This window comes from Mirounga leonina, unplaced genomic scaffold (genome assembly GCF_011800145.1).
Source record: "Mirounga leonina isolate KUSES-001 unplaced genomic scaffold, KU_Mleo_1.0 Mir_53, whole genome shotgun sequence".
NCBI lineage: Eukaryota > Metazoa > Chordata > Mammalia > Carnivora > Phocidae > Mirounga > Mirounga leonina.
In genome coordinates, this window is record NW_023270807.1 from 64,602,868 (window position 1) to 64,614,809 (window position 11,942).

Genomic DNA, 11,942 nt, shown 5'->3' on the forward strand with positions numbered 1-11,942 from the left:
AGAATCTAATTTTATTAGAAAATTCACAAGTCTTCATGCTTCAAACTGTATGAGAATATGTTTGATAAACCCCAAACATTAAACTGTCTAATGTTTTTTTTAAAAAAATCCAGTAACCTAGACACTTAAAAATGGTTAGGATGGGGATGCCTGGGTGGCTCAGCTGGTTAAGCGTCTGCCTTTGGTTCAGGTCATGATCCCGGGGTCCTGGAATCGAGCCCCACATCGGGCTCCCTGCTCGGCGGGGAGTCTGCTTCTCCCTCTGCCTGCCACTCCCCCTGCTTGTGCTCTCTCTCTCTCTCTGACAAATAAATAAAGTTAAAAAAAAAAAAAGATTAGAATGTTAAACTTTATGTTATGTATATTTTACCACAATTTAAAAATATTTATGTAAGTAAAAAGTTCCACATGAAGAAAAGAAATGTTTTTCTTTTTCCTCCACATACTCAATATTTATTCTCTTGCCCTCAGATGTCACATGGTACTCATTATTAGAGTTCCTGGAAATAAAATACTTTTAAAAATATTTCAAATAATTGTCAAGTCCCCAACAAGCAAAGATCTGGGATACTAATATTCTCTGAAATTTGTAAACATAAATGTTTCACAAAGAGTTGATTCATCTGTAAAATTTGTAGGTGAATTTAAGTTTAGCAGCCTGTTTCATACAAGCCTTTTTATTTCATAATTTAAAAACCCCAATTTTGGGGTGGGGGCAAGAAGAAGAAATAGATGGATTCCATGTATAAAGAATATTTCCGTAAAAATTCACTGAAGCAATCCTTAGAGAAAGAGGTGCAGTTGTAGAACTGACTTTTCACAAGGTTCTAATTTAGATTTTCTTCAAGTGTGGAAACTTTCACACTGGAATGTCTCTGGCTGGGCTACCGGGAGTTTTGAAATCTCTGTTTCCTGGGAACATGGTGGTTTTAGAAAAAGAACAGATCTTCCTCCAGGGCAACTTTGGGCAACCAGGCAGCCAGAACAACTCAGCTGACCTGGCCAGGTAGTAGGGCTGGAGTGGGAGTTTTCTGGAGTGAATGAACACCCACTGCTATCTTCTGTCCTCAAGTCATGTGGTTGGAGATGTAAAGTCTTGAGGGAAAGAGTGTAATTGACTGAGCTTAGGTCTTGAGCCTGCCCCCGGCTGTACTGGGGGAGTGACGGGAAATTTCTGCCGGAAAGAACTTCCAAAAACTCCTTCAGCCTTCTCAGTGATAGGGCAGGTTGTCTCCAATTACTGAACATAATGGAGGAAATGAAATGCCACAGAAGGAAATAGGGCGCTGTTGCAGAAGGGGAGTGGAGACTGGGTCCACTTCTGAGAGGGAAAGCTGTTTAGAAGGGGTTCTTTTAATATGGCCCCATGTTACCCATCCACTTCATTTTCACTGATATATCCTCAGGCTGCTTCAGCCCCCAAAGATGATCATGCCTATGTTCCTGTTTATCTCAGCCATCCTTGCAACACTGGACAGAGTGGGTCGATCTGGGTCCTGCGGGCTGCAAAGAAAACCTCAATTCCATCGACTTAAATAATACAGAAAAGTATTATTTCACATAACAAGATAAGATGGGTTGGTTGAGTCAGTAGCTAAGTAATGCTGTCAAGGATTTAGATTAATTCCATCTTTCTGCCTTGCCATTTTAATTGTGTCAGTCACTAGATGGCTATGGCAGCTCCAGGCTTCAAATCCCCACACACCACTATCCAGAGGCAGAACAAGGGGATTATTGTGCCCTTGTGTCTCTTTTTAAGAGCTAAGCAATCTTTCTCAGAAGTCCCTCAGCAGATATCTCTACATGCCTTGTTGGTCAGAATTGGGTCATGTGCCTCTTTTGCATCAAGGAAAATGGAATTTCCATAACGGCTTAATCAAATTTTTTTTTTTTTTTTTTTTGTCCACTGGACAAAGTTAGGTAAAGTTTTGTGGACATCTGTCCTATTTGTGGCTCCCTATATTTGAGAAATTTCCCACATTATGAGTCCTGGATACCCAGGATGGAAGCAGAACTCCCCAGTAGGCAGGTATTTTTGGGTGCAGGTATGTTGCCTGGCTCCCCTAATCAGACACACCTCTGTAAGACTGAAATTCAGAATAGAACAAAGTAAGGAATTAGGTGCCAGGCAGAATCCCTTTTCCAGTGAAGGTGGAGAAGCATTGCAGAAAGACAGTGTGGTTTCTAGAGACAACTGTGTGGTCACATTCTGCGCACAGCGTCCATGTTATAGTTGGCAACGGCCACGCGTCTCCACTGGAGCAGTGTGGTTGTATAATTTGGGTACTGTTCCAGGTTATGTAGCTTTCAAGCCTGATTTTCTAGCCCTCCTTGGGAATCCTGTGAGCTCCTTATGTCCCTAAATAAATTCCCTTCTGGCTTAAACTAGCTCGAGTTGGTCCTGTTGTTTATTACCAGGAACTCTGCAAGGAAGAAGTGGAGGATGCTGATGGTAGGCAACACCACATCTACTCCAGGAGGGGCTCAGCACGTACTTGGCGTTATAAAGCACCATTGGGCTGCATTCTGTTGGGCGCACCCCACTTACAGAGAAGAAAATGTGAACAATGCCCCAGAAGTGGTGCCCTGTTGCCAAACCTGGCTTCCTTCGGGATGAATCTGTTCTTCCTAGTGCTCTCCTTAAGCATTTCCAGTGAATGTCTTCATGCCCTGAGAATTTTTCCCCTTGGCCTCATGTACACGTACCCCTTGGTACATGTAACTCAATACTGAGTGGGAGCCATCACAGACCAGTCTAGCCAAGTCAAACCAAGCATAAATAAAAAGGGTGAAAAAATGAGGTACTGTGTACGCTCCGTTTTGTATCCTCTTACAAATAACTAAAAGGAAATGAACCTTGCCTGCAATTTATTTCACATTTTTATTAAGCAAAAACAAAAACAAAAAAAAACAAAACTCACACACACACAAAACAAAAAGCCATCATGGAAACGTTAATGAAACTTCCACTAACAGAGGGAACTGCGTTTACAATTCTGTCCCTCCCCCTTAACAGAGCTGCCGGTCTCCTAACATTGCATTATTTGCACATCTTGACTGGACCTGTATATTCATTAAGTGGGTACAATATATTTTACCTAACCACCAACCACCCCTACTAGATATTTAGGAGGCTGCCAGCTTATAAACATTCTTATATTAATTTTGTATTAAACAAGTATAAAACATTGTCCTTCTTTTGGATAATGCAAATCACTGAATCCTATGAATATGTGGAATAGATTTGCCTGAAATTGCTGTTTTGCATTGCCAACAGCAATGTATGTGTGAACCAGATTGACTACACCACTTCTAGCAACGAGTATGTTTTAAGTATTTTATTAATTTAATAGAAGCAAAATGGAACCTTATTGCTCTTTTATTTTGTAATTTTAACTATTATTGAGGTTTTCCTATGATTCTGGGGGTAAAGACTCCCTCATTCAGTATTGTCATAGAATGTTCCCAGAGTCAGCACCAGGCTCAGGGATTGCAAACGTAATAAAGATGTGCACATTATCAAGAATGTTTCAGACAGTGCCATGTGGTTTTTTTTTTTTTTTTTTTTCAGGAGCTGGTTTTAGGCAGAATTAATCCTTTTAGAGGGTTATTATATTGGATCGTCCTAGTTATGTCAAGGGATGGCCTGGGGGAGGGGATTTCTTCATTTGTCGGAACATTGCTGTACATTTAATTTCAAATTTTCTGCTTCGTGCATAATGAAAAACGTTCACCGAATTTGCAGCAGCAAATGTAAACTGTATTTTTGACATTTGAAAAATTTAAAATAGATTAATATTACAGAACTACAAGGGTTCTCTCTGAAATCCCTTCCCAAAAATAAAACCGCTATTTTTCAGATAAATTACTCCTCCTTTTTTCTTGTTTTCTCTGCTAGAGACATAAGCAGTCACTTCAAAAACAAAAAAAATAACCATTGAGAGAAATTTACATTCTGGCAAATGTGGCTTAATTTTGAATGCTGGTATAGAATTTCTCACAGAAAGCCGGGGTCCTGGAAACAGAATGTTCTTTTTTGAACCACATTTTGAAAAGGGAAATTAATTGTAACTCTTGCATTTCCAAGCTGCGCCATCCTGGGGGAGGACAGGCAAAAAGTAACAAAAATAGTTTTTGGCTCCAAGGGCCCACCAATGGAAATGCTGAAACTCCTGTCCTCAAAATCCTTCCTTCTGCTGGCAGAGGCCCCTCTGGATAAAACCGGCGCAGCGGTGGTGGCCGGTTGGCGGGCTCCCACGGGCTCCCCACCTCGGCTCCGCCCTCCCTGGTGGTCTCAGGCCAGCACGGCGGCTGCTTCCACACGTTTGACCTTGTTGCTGCCCCAAAGCCACCTGTTCTCTGTCACCACCCCACCCTCAGGCCGGCTGCAGGTGTCCACTGGAGCAGTTCTGGCTGAGCGAGGAGCAGTCTTTGTTTCTTCAGTGCAATACGGGGGGGGGGGGGGGGGGGGGGCGCACTCTGATAAGCTCATGCCCTCAGGATCTTACCCTGAAACACTCTACCCAGGTTCTCCTGGCCCTGGAGCAAAGGACATTGAAGTGACACAATGTATTGTTGCCTCAAGGTCTTTCCCCCTCCTCAACAGCTGGGACAACTGGAGAACTACCCCCAAAAGAATGAAGCGTGCCCATTACCAGCACTCTATATAAGAATTAACTCCAGGGCGCCTGCGTGGCTCAGTCGGTTAAGCGTCTGCCTTCAGCTCAGGTCATGGTCCCAGGGTCCTGGGATCAAGTCCCGCATCGGGCTCCCTGCTCAGCAGGGGGCCTGCTTCTCTTTCTCTCTGTCTCTCTCTCTCTGTCTCTCATGAATAAATACATAAAACCTTAAAAAAAAAAAGAATTAACTCCAAATGGGTTGAAGACTTCTAACTAAAGAACTAAAACTATAGAACTCCTAAAAGAAAACAGGAGAAAATCTTCGTGACCTTGGATTTGGCAATGGATTCTTAGATACACACCAAAAGCACAAGCAATAAAAGAAAATTGGGAGTGTAGCCAGCCATCCTGTATGACTGCACAAAAGAGCCACATCTGCTCTCCTACCTATGGAAGCTCCTGGAACCTAAGGGGTGAACCTACCCTAAGAGGCGTCTTTTACCTCTGCACTGGCTACATGGGCTGCCCTTGTTAGCTTCTGGGTGGGCTGTTTCCTCCCTGTGCCCAGAGGACCACTCCCTCCCATGCCTTTCCTGGCTAACCACTGACTTCCCACCACTAGGTTTCCTTCCTGTGCTTCTTGTCTTCACTTCTCTCTCATAAATCTCATAGCACCATAGACTGCTAAAACCCATTTTATTTTGCAGACCCAGAAACAGGCCATGGAGCTCCTGTGATTTCACTCACAATTACAAAGTGGTTGAGAGAAAGATGTGAGGCTTGGCCTTGGACTGCTGAGATCTGGGAGGATGGTGGCCTCTGCAGGTACCCACTTGCAGAGGTTGATTGCAGAACTTTGGCTCTGGCTGATGGAAACTGAAGGAATTTGTCGGCTTGGAGAGGGAAAAAAGATGGAGTGACAGGGAAGTGAGAGAGATGGAGGAGAGTCTGATCCTGAGCCAGGCTTATGGACTGGTTTCAAGCCTCAGGGCACTGAGACAGGTGCCACGGAATCAGGGGAGCCTGCCTCATCCCAGAAGTGGCACCAGTAGGGAGGATGGCAGAACCAAGGAAGGGTTCCTGCAGCTGGGGCAGCAAGAGGCCCTTGAGATGGTGGGAGTGCAGGAGCATGAGTGGGCTCGTTCCTAAACACAGGGAGATGGCAGAGCTGTGGGCACTCCCAGAAATAACTGGCAGGAGACTGGGGGTGACCGTCAATGGAAAGACCTCCTGGATCATAAGGGTTCCATATTGTGATCTTCTGACCCCGAGTATCACATTCTCAAGCCCACATTCATTTGTTCCCTTATTCAACAAATATTTCTTGAACATCTCTATGTTCCAGCTACCATGCTTGCACTGAAGATACCCAAAGGTGAGCAAGAGGGACAAGATCTCTGTTCTCAGGCGCTTACCATTCCATTTAGCTTAGCATTCCCATTATCCTCTCCTCGGGGTTCTCCTCTCTGTGACCCAAATAAACAAAAAGTATAATACACAGTGAAAAAAACAATGATCAAAGAAAGAGATGCTTTGGAGCATCTTGTGAAACTTCCCACAGAGGCAATAATCTTTCTTGGTAAGGTCCTTGAAAGCGAGGACTGGGCGTTGGCATAGGACTGCTGTGCTGAGCGCTTGGGGACATGAAATGACTTCCCTTCAGGCTAGGATGAGCTTTCCTCGGCGCTCCTCAGGACCTCAGGGAGGGTCCTGGCTGGGGAACCGCAGTGCACTCTGCCAGGAGCTGTTGTAGGAGACCGGCTGGTACGAGATGCGGTCACGTGGCTTCTTAAGACCTTAAGCCGCTTAGTGCAAAAGGCTGGCAGAGCTTTAATGTGGGTGCTAGGCCGAAATGGGAGGTGGTGCGTGGCGTGGTCAGCCACGGTTGGCTGGGGGCTTGGCCCCAGCAGCTTAATTAAAGGGCGTGGGAGGTGGGAACAGTGTGCGGCCTGGAGCAGCAGGAGGCGGGGGGGTGGGGGGGGGAAGGGGGGCGGGCGGGAGTCAGGGGGTCTCCACTCCTGATAGAAAATGAGCTGCTTTGAACATTGCTGTCTATGCCAAAAGTTCCTTCCCTTAACTTGAGCTTGAACTCTCAACATCAAACATAGTTTAAAAATCGAAGTTTTAGGGCACCTGGGTGGCTCAGTTGGTTAAGCATCTGCCTTTGAGTTGGGTCATGATTCGGAGTCCCAGGAACCAGTCCTGCATTGGGCTCCCTGCTCAGTCTGCTTCTCCCTCTGCCCCTCCCCCTGCTTGTGCTCTCTCTCTCTCTCTCAAATAAATAAAATCTTTTAAAAAATTGAAAACTTTGTTTCTTTCTATACCCTAATAAAAACTGTGGCACTGAAATGTTAAAAAAAAATTATAAGTCAATTATACCTCAGTGAAGCTGAAATTTTTAAGAACAAAATGTTAAGAAAACTGTGATTGACACAGTGCTCATTTTAACAATCTCTGGGTGTGAACTTAGAAAAACGCCAGGAAAGAATAATTTCACCGAGACTTTCAGTGCTGAAATCCACTTTTTTTGGTCAGTTAAGGCCAGTCCACTGGCTTCCAAGTTCCAGACAGAAATTGTTTTATCCAGACTGCATTGTGAAATAATCATCCTGTTTATTTCCCAACTCATATTTCTTCTATGTTTGCATTGAGGAGCCTTGCAGACATGAAATAGGAAGTGAGAGAGTGAAGTGGTTTATTTTAAACTTTTTATTTTCAGATCACTGTAGATTCACATGCAGTTGTAAGAAATAATATAGAGAGGTTCTGAGAAGTCCCACGTACCCCTTGCCCCCCTTCCCCAACGGTGACATCTTGCAGAACTACAGCACAATATCCCAGCCAGGACATTGACATTGATAGCTCATCACCATGTTTGGATTTCCTCTGTTTCACATGTGCATGTGTGTAGGTGTGTATTTAGTTCTGATGAAGAAAAGTGCTTTGCGCATGCACAAGTGAGTATCAGGAGGCTTTAATTTTTTTGTGGCTATTACTTTTGCATTCTTGGTAGGTAATATTGTGTATACCCTATTTATGTAATAACTTTTGTCTGAATAGCATAAAGAATTGTATGACCCGGGCACCTGGGTGGCTCATTCGGTTAAGCGCCTGCCTTCTGCTCGGGTCATGATCCCAGGGTCCTGGGATCAAGCCCCGCATCCGGCTCCTTGCTCAGCGGGGAGTCGGCTTCTCCCTCTCCCGCTCCCCCTGCTTGTGCTCACTTGCGCTCTCTCTCCGTCAAATAAATAAATAAAATCTCAAAAAAAAAAAAAAAAAGATAAAGAATTGTATGACCATTCTCATTCCAGTGAGATGTGCTTAACATCTTTAGCTCTTAAAGATGTTGCTATTAGAAGCCCAAATACTTTCCGTTAGATTTGGGACCTGCTAGGATTCCATCTGTCTGAATATTTAAGCTTGAAGCTGGACTCTATTTCCTGGATCACCTAAATTTCCACAGTTAAATTATACTTTTCTCTATTTACATTTCCTTCTTGTTAATATTGCCAAGATAATATATTCTTGGGCTGATAACTCAATAGTATATAAGTATATTGTTTAAAATTGGAGAACCCCAGGGGCGCCTGGGTGGCTCAGTTGGTTGAGCGACTGCCTTCGGCTCAGGTCATGATCCCGGAGTCCCGGGATCGAGTCCCGCGTCGGGCTCCCTGCTCAGCGAGGAGCCTGCTTCTCCCTCTGACCCTCCCCCCTCTCATGTACTCTCTCTCTCTCTCTCATTCTCGCTCTCTCAAATAAATAAATAAATCTTTAAAATTGGAGAACCCCAAGGAGTGGCCAAGTCAGTATCCTGGGTGACCCTCTCTAAGCCCACAGGGTCTCCAGACTAGTCAGTTCCTTCGCAGGGCAACTGCCTGCTATCACCCCCCAAGAGAAGCAGGAGGCCTCTCTCTCCTGGAGCCTCGAGCCCTGGGGAGTGGTAGCTTTTTCCGGGGCTGCAGGTTCTGTGGGGGGTGGTACCAGCAAACAAGTTCATTAGCGCAGCGCAAGAGCCTTGAGGAACGCACTACTGACAGGTCAGGTTCTGCCCCTCTGTTCCCAGTTCTGGCAGTGCCCACCACCACCCGGACCTTCTCCAGGGAAGCAGCCAGCCAGCCACACCTTGGACCTCATTATCTGGCTGTCACAAAAGAGCCACCCCCCAAATCTCTAACACTCAGCCCCCTCTTTGACGACAGCCTCTCCCATTCTAGAGAATTCTAGAGCGTGGCTGTCTCTCAAGGGTCATTTAGTTTAACCTCCACATTTCACTGCAGCGATTAGATGATGTGCTCATAGGCACCCAGCTGAGCAGTGGTAGAAGCAGCATTTGGATGAAGGTCTCCTGACTCCCAGTTCAGGACTCTTGCTACCATAGCACATTTCTCACTTCCGGCCTTAAGCCACGTCATCTGCTCTGGGCCCTTGTGTGACCTCCACCCTCTCCCAGGCCTCCCAGACCAGCACACTCTCCTCTCCCTCTACTTCCCCATGCAGCCCAGGCCTGCAGCCTGCCCCTTCCGACTATACCCTCTGGGCCCTCCCCAGGCCTAGGCACTGCTCTTCTTCTGGGGCTGTGGGGCACTGTATAGAAAGCCATAGACGTGTCCCAACCAGATCCACCATGAACTTGACCAGTGAAAAACAGGAGGCAGGAGGGAATGGGCGGATACATTGCATCTTCTTTGTTTCTCCTGTGGACAATGCCAAGACAAGTGCCTCCTTGCCAGTCTTCCAGGGTTCTATAAACATCATTGCCCAGTGCCCAGGCTTTCTAGGGGAGAGGCACCAACCAAAGGGAAGGCACAGAGGTGGGGAGATGCAGGGAGAGTCCGGGCGATGGCAGTAGTCGGTTTGGCTGAGCACATGGTGCATGTAGGGATATGGCCTCTGCAGTCAGACTAGCTGGACTTGACTCCTAGATCCGCCACTTTTACCACCTGTGTGACCTGAGCAAGTGAGGACACTAAACCTCAATTTCCTTGCATGTAAAGGGAGGATAATAGCTGTGCTTTTAGTGTTAAAAGATTTACTGATTTAAAGTCATCAAAGCACTTAACCCAGGGTCTGTTAGAACCCTTGAATAAAGCCTAGTTATTATAATAAGGTAGCAGTACAAGCTGTAGGACAGACGGCAGAGGATCTGGGATTTAATTTGGCCAACAGGCAGACGTCGCGAGCAGAGACGGGCACGTCCAGGAATGTGGTCTACAATAGTTCCTTTGGTTGTTGAGTGTAGGGTGGCCTCAGAGCGGGGGGAGAATGGAGTGGGGTCCGAGAGGCCAGTTGGAGGGTAGATATAAAAAGTGCCCAAGATGGCATGGGACCAGAAGGGAGGGATATCAAGGATAGCATGGGAGTCAGTGCGATCCGTTTTTTCATCTCTGAGTTGTGCAGAGTTCTAGTCTTTCTGCTCTTAAAGCCAAGGATTCTTTTTACTTCTCTGCTTCCTGTTGGGTCCTGGCTGAGGCCCTCAGGCAGGAGAGCTCTGGCCTTCACTAGGGTTGGGGTTCTCCATGCTGCACATTACAGCATCCTCCACAGCTCCAAAAACCACGAAACCCTTTCCCCTGCGCTCTCCTCCCCGGCAATGGAATCAGAACATCTGGGGCGCTGGGCAGAGATGGCTTTTGAAGTTCCCCTGGTGATTCAAATGGCCGCTAGGATCGAACAGCGGTGAGACCAGGGACCAGGGCCTCCCCCTCGGGAGTTAGCGCCAGACTAGAGCCCCTGGCCTCGGCTTTCAGCTCTCTTGTTCCAATCAGAGTGAACAGACTCCAAAACCTCTTATTAGGAGACACGCTTCATTCGGTTAAACTCACCCAGACCATCGTGGCGGATGTTGTCAGCATCTACCCAACAGATGCTGACAAGAACTTCAGTTTGGGTCAGGTTGCAGCAGCAAAGAGCGCAGAGAAGATGGACTCCTCCCCCCAAGCCCCAGAGGATGAGCCATGATTGATGTGAGTGGATCATAGTAATAGCAATCCATTCATCTCCGGCAGGGCCTGGCATGTGGGCATGTGACACAGTTCTGAACAGTGAGATGTGAGGCTTCTGGAAAATTTCCCCCTTTCCCGCGTAAAGAGGTGTACATGGAGAGGGTTCTGCCCCTCCTCTCTCTTTCCTGCTTTGAGACGCCGTCCTGTGAGAAGGCACAGCTCAGTGCTGCCACAACCATCTTGTGACCATCACTGACACTTCTTAATGGCAGCCCTGAGTTGCAGGACCAACCCCAAAGCAGCCCGCTTTGAGGTTGATTGTTAAAATAATAAATGTCGTCGGTATTTAAGCTACTTTTGATGGGATATTCTGTCATTTGCAGCCCCAAGCTCCCAGACATGCTTACTTAGAAAGGTCTCACAGGTGAGGCTGACCAAAAAAAAAAAAAAAAAAAGAAAGAAAATAGCCAGTTTCTGATTGTCTCAAAAGGTCTCTTCCAACATAGAAGAGGGACCTCAGCAGTTGTTTAAGATGAAGCAATTCAGAGTTAAGACTCCTACTGACTCAATCCCTGAAAACTAGAACCCTCTCCCCTCCAACGAAATACCAAGTAGTCAGAGACTCTGTAATAAACTGGTAATTAAATGAACCCCCGTTCATTAGCATCCCTAGCAACAATTTGACTTGACTGCTCCTGGGAGCGTGGCCTGGGGTGGTGGGGCTGCTGTGGTGGGGATAATGTGCTTAAAGGCAAAGTAATACTTCAGATGCACTGGTAAAGGCTGAGCCCCATTAAATAGAGAATTTGCATGTACTTTTTTTCAGCTGGTAAGTTTTAGGACCATTCTACAGTCTTGTATCTATGCAGTTCCATGAAGTTAGTTAATTTTCATTGCATTGTAAATTTCCACCAAGTTGCATTTTAATGTATTGGTACCTTGAAATTTGTATGCAGACACTGTGTAGGCTATTAATTTGATGAACTCCTCACAGACATTATGTGATAAATATAATTAAAGCACCGAGATTCCATATTGACAAAAGCAGAAAGTGTCTTGAAATGAATGTTGGAATTCTAAATCGGTGATTTTTATTCCATGCCAGAAGCAATTTTTTTTTCCTCTGTGAGTCCATCTCTGTTATGGTCATAAAAATCATTGAGGAAATTGTGAGCATTATTTATTTAACATCATCTTCTCAAAAATATATCTAATATATAAACCCAGATCAGCTTACAGATATTAAACATGAGATGTGTGTGGTATAGACTGTAATATAAACTATAAAATCCCCTGGTAGTATGTGGATAAAACCATCTATGAGTTCAACATTTTGTTGCATTTTTCCATCTTAGAGTGTGTAATTCTCATCTTAACTCAA